Consider the following 6,000-nt stretch of genomic DNA (forward strand, 5'->3'; position numbering starts at 1 on the left):
AAAAGTTAATTCCTTTTGACTTCTGCCAGTTAGTATCAAACTTATGAGGCATGAAATCATCTAATTCTCAATAATAGGTTTTCTATAGAGTTCCCAGTAGAAAACATTTATGCTTGAAACATATGTGCCTAGATCTCACAAACCACAGGAACATTTATTTACAAAAATGCAGGCAGTCTTCCCCTTTCAGTGCTCAGAAACGAAATAATTTTTTAGAAAGACGGGGGGAAATGGGTCATAAATTTGCCCATATCTTTTGTGAAGGCTCAACAAATCAACTGAGTTAAAGCCTGGGATGTATTACATTTGCATCTTTATATATCCAAACTTTTGGCAATTGCTACTTTTCCCTCATCTCCATTTTATTCCAGTTTTCTTCATTATTTTTTCTATAGGAGTGGTATGTTTTATTTTTGTCATCAAGTGGAGAGGTACAGGATGCCTGATAAGATCAAACTGAGATGAAAAATTATCCCATTTCATAGTATGAAAAGATCCATTTTAACATATCAAGTTTCATGAAAGGCAGAGGAGATAAATGCGTCTTGGAACTGAACTGTCACTAACTTATTCTCAATCTTATTTTCACCTGAAATTTCAGAGTATAGTCAGACCCTTATGACAAAGTTCTGGGTTGAAATCTTGAAATCATTTAGATTCAGAAGAAGGTATATCACTACATTTTAGCCCTCCTCATCATCTTTTACAACAAGCTGACCACATATAGAAAATAGTTGGCTGTTTCTTCTTTTCCTTCAGGTTTCCAAAACACATCATTTTCACCTTCTTTCCAGAAGATTATTCTCTGTTTTTGTGAATCCCTAATATGTTGCAGTTTCTACTCTGGGCATCTCTTTAGTCTGGATTTCTATTTACCAATATTTATTCATTGTCTCATATTTTAGAAGTAATACATTTCACTGCTGAAAATTTAGAAAATACAAAAAAAAAGAGTAAAATTAAGAGCATTTACAATCTGCAAATCCAGAGATGACCATGATGTTTGTGTACTTCTCACTCCCTTTTTGTGCATACACACATACACACATTCTGTGCCAGGTACACACTCATATACATAAAATTGGAACTATATTGTGAAGTGACATTAGGGTTATTTATAATTTTCTTTGATTTCCCTTGCAAAGTGGAGAATGTTTACTATAAATCATTCCTGTACATAAGAATCACCTGAGGAATTGTAAAAAAAAAAAAAAGTAAAAAATGTCTGCATTTCAGACTCAAACATTTTTATTTAATTGATCTGGTTTCATGCATAGGTATTTCTAGAAAACTCACCGGACATTTCTATTTCTCTACAAAATAAAGAATCAGTTCTGTAGAAAATTCTCATTTCCTTCTAATCTGTGTACTTGGAAATGAGTCCATAACTATATATTACAATAAACTCTTCTCAGGCCAGTTCTTTTCCTATTTAGTCTCTGACAATCGATCACATTCTTCAGTCATAGTTTAGATTGGGCTGGATTATAGCTTTCAATTCTTTACTTTGTTCATATTATAGATTTATAAATTCATGATGACCTTTTCTAGACGACTTTGAAAAACCTCTATGACCAGAGCAGGTGGAGTGTGTATCTCTGATTCTTTGATATAGGTCTTGCTTTGGACAATAGAATGATAGTGGATATGAGATGAGCAAGGACTTCAAAGATGCTTGGTTCTTCATGCCTTTTCCATTTGCTCTGAGAACTATCTTAATGATAGTCTGATCAGCAAAATGTACCACTTTGGTCACGTGGAGGGCCCATGAACTGAGCCTATAGCTGGAACCAAAACATGAATCAGAACTGCTCATGCTGACCCATAGATCACTATGCAAGAAACACAGATGTTTTGTTACAAGCACTAATATTTGTAGGTTTTGTTATGCAGCATCAAAGCAGACAAAAAAACCTAACTGGTTCACCCTTCTGATTTTTTTGTTTATTGTCCCTATGACACTATATGCTGCTTCTCTTTATATTCCTGACAGTTCCTTCTTAAAATTATTTTGGTGGCCTCTCTACTCATCACTTAAATAAAAATGGTGCCCCAGAACTCCATTCTCAGCCCTTGCCTATTTTTACTCAGTAAATTCTTCCTGGCAACCCTTTTTTACTTCCATTTCATTCAACTATATTGATTGTGCCTTTATCAATAGCTCCAGAAGTTGAACAAAAAATTCTTAGATTTTATACATCGAGCCTTAAATTCAGTCATGCAAAAATTGAACCCATTTACTTTATTTCCCCAATCTGCTACTCATTAATTACCCAAATTTGTTAAGGCTACCACCTATACTGTCAGTTCAATAAGGAAGAGCGAGAGAAAGAGCGAGAGAGAGAAAGAGCGAGAGAGAGCGTGCGAGAGAAAGAGCGAGAGAGAGAAAGAGCGAGAGAGAAAGAGCGCACGAGAGAAAGAGCGAGAGAGAAAGAGCGAGAGAGAAAGAGCGTGAGAGAGAAAAGAGCGAGAGAGAAAGAATGAGAGAGAAAGAGCGCGAGAAAAGGAGAGAGAAAAAGCGCGCGCGAGAGAGAGAAAAGAGAGAAGAGAGAAGAAAGAGAGAAGAGAGAAGCAACATCATTCTATGCTTCTATTTTCTTCAACTCCCATAACCAACTCATCACCTGTCAAACTTCTTAAAACACTTGCTCATGACCCATTGCATGAAGAGTTTCCTTGTTACTCCTCATCTCCAGAGAATTTGATTATTCTGAACTCTTGTTATCACTTTGCTTTAAAACTTGCATCTGTATGTTTTTCTCTCTTCTTTCTCTAAATTCATTTATGCCAGGGCCTATATTTTCTTTGTTTGATTTTGTGGTGGCCAATACAGTGCTGACACATGGTAGATATCTAGTAAATATTTGTTGAGTGAATTGTGTCAGAAAGTATTGGAGGCTGAATTAATAATATGGCCTTTTTAAAAATTGGCAGTATGACCAAGGATAAATTACTCTGTTCATTTTCCGTTTTCATGTCTATCAATTGGGAAAGTGCTGTATTATTTATTTTCAGCAAAGAGATGTTGAATGATTAACAAATAGAGTCATTTAAAACAAAAATGTGCTGGAGAAATGATAATGAATTAGATTAGATTATGGAACTTGGCTCATTGTGTTATTAATATTCTGTCTGTCTACTGAAATCACATTGCCAAATGATGACCTAATTATATCCCATTTGCCAGATGGTTAATTGTGGCAAGCAAAGAAGATTTGCAGTTATTGTAAATATTGTCTTTTGATAGTAAAACATTTTCCAGAATTACTAATTTATCTTTTAAATGATAATTTTCACCTTGCAACTTTAGAAACCTATTTCTGACTTTAATAAAATCATTATAAAAAGATGGAGAGAAGATAATGATTCAAAAAAGGCTAGGATTTATAAAATAACCAGTGCAATGTAATTTAAACAATTTGGTTTTCTTTACAGTAGTGGGCCAAATTTTGTTTCAAGGAGCAGGATGATTTAATATGACCCATCAGACACTTTCCAAATTTGTGTCCTATTCTTTACTCCTAACAAAGCCTCTGGCTCTGAAACAAAGGCGGTAGGTGTCCAAACCCCAATAAACACTTCTATCAACCTTTTGAAATTGGAATTCGTGTTCCTAATATGTGATCCAGGTACAATTTCATCATTTTAATGTGTGGAGTTTTCTCTTATTCTTCAGAGTTCAAGGCAGCTCTTTACTTTCACCAAAGTGGAGGCAAGGCCTTCCTGAGACTTTTAAAGCACCAGCTAGCTTATGTTACCTCCCGGCCCTCACTCAGGCTGGTGTAATTAAAAAATAAAAAAAAATACAAAATTATCAAAAAAGTTGAAGACAGCCCAACACAATCTTGATATTTCTTGTCATAACTAGTTCTAAGTCTTTTACAAAATATAAAATTCTTTCCAAAAATAATTTTGGAGCTCTGCTTTGCTCATTCCCTTAGATTTCTAGTCTGCCTTTTAAATAATCCAGATGCAAGCCATAGGTTCTATGGTCTACCTATTGCTTCTATGAAAATATGTCTTTTTCCCCCTCTGTTTAAAAATTTCTCTTTGTTTTTGCTTTTAGCTTACAAAAAGTTTTGTCATTATTCTTCTGCTTCATTCTTACATTCGCTAATGATTGTCACTTTGCCACTCTTGAGTTAAATGTAAAAAACATAGCAGATCTTAAACTTTAAAATGTTTGATAAAATTTATTTTAAAGGGATTATTCATCTACACGCTATTTGTTGCTACCAGGAAAGTTAAGAACAAACAAAAGAACAAACAAAAACAATTTAAAGTTCATATATATTCACTGAATCCATACGGTGTGTAATGTCCTAGACCTCATGCAATTTCACTTTCTGAAAAGTTTTGCTATACTTCATGTTGTTATTTGTTGGTCCAGGCAAATGTGTTGACAATCAAGTCACAACTTATAAATACTAATGCTCCATGACAGTCATTTCTTACTCCTATCACAATTCAGTAAATTGAAACACTCACATCACCCACCCACCCACACACACACAAGTATTTACTGTGTGGTACTCATGAGGGTCCAATATTGATTTCATCTGTAGGTATCACAGTGTTCACTACCACTCACCTTAACAGTAAAATGAATTGCTTACTCACATATCTAATGAGTAGATTTGGCCTTTATAACCACTTCCCTATTGTTATCAATCAGCTATTTACATAGGCACAGGGGAAAACATATCATTATTTACTTTGAGACAGAGTAACAAACATCAAATTTAATTGCTCTGCTAGACACTGGAGTCATAATCTTTACACAACACTTAATGTTTTCATTACTTATCAACTCACTTATAATTATGCTACACTCACAAAAGTTAAGCAGCTAGCAAACAGTAGATCGTTCACTACTGTTTATACAGAGATAAACAAATAGATGCAAAATGTGTTTGAGTCAATATATTAACTCGAATGATTATATAGAATGTCAGTTATTCCAGTTTAGCTTTACTAATATTGCTGAAACAGATTGTGTCAGATGTGCCTACCTTTTATGGGTAAAGGTTTTATATCCTTTTACTGAGTAATTTTTTTAACGGCTTTTCTTGAGACTTTTCCAGTCTCAAGTTGCTACCCACTAACTCCTTTCTTTGTAAAGAAGTTTTTCCGGGAGACATGAAATGACTACAGTATACACTATCATTCATGCACTATCATTCATGCATGTATTCATTCATTCCTTATACTTTTCCTTTTTAAACTGTTCTAGGCTCTGGGGATGTAAAAATGATTAAGAGCACATCCCAATGTCTCATGTCTTGCAGACATACAAGTAAACTCTGGAATAGAGTACATATAGTGCTTCTGAAATATCTCTAATGAAGAGAGAATAGGGATCTGGGAACATAGCCTCAATGCTTTGACATTTATAATATGTTTTTAATTTAAAAAAATGCATAGTTTGCATTCTATTCTGGTAGCTTTCAAACCCCTTTACACACTAAGTCCTTTTTTTTTCCAAAAGAAAATTAAATCCAAAGTCAATAGGTAAAACCTGTAAGATGCATGAGGATATGCAACATCATTCCTCCCAGAGAAGTTCTCTGTTGCAGACAGAGGCTGCTTAGCACCTTCCTGATTCCACCCCACCTGTGTTATGTCTAAAAAATGTTCCAAGTTGCTTAGCTGATTGCTTAATTCTTAAAAAAAAAAAAAAAAACTACCCAAATACTTCTGTTAAGTTGGGCCACATTTATTTCTTAACTTTATTTATACACAGGGTATAACTGAATACACCCACAGATGTGTGCCTTGATTGAGAAGCACTGTGGTTTCAGTGTAATAAGAGGTATAATGTATTTAAGGACCAGATACTGACAGGCACAGAAGAGAAATATTGAAATCAGAGTAGAAAGAATTAAGGAAGAATGTATTGAGATGTCTTCCCAGAAGAATTTTTGATAAATCAACACACTTATCAAACACTTTGAGTCCTATAATATAATAGTGACTAAAAAAGCAGACATAGATCCTACT

The sequence above is a fragment of the Eumetopias jubatus genome, unplaced genomic scaffold (assembly GCF_037043125.1).
Source record: "Eumetopias jubatus isolate StellerSeaLion01/CBP00866 unplaced genomic scaffold, mEumJub1_p1.0 scaffold_4, whole genome shotgun sequence".
Taxonomy (NCBI): Eukaryota; Metazoa; Chordata; class Mammalia; order Carnivora; family Otariidae; genus Eumetopias; species Eumetopias jubatus.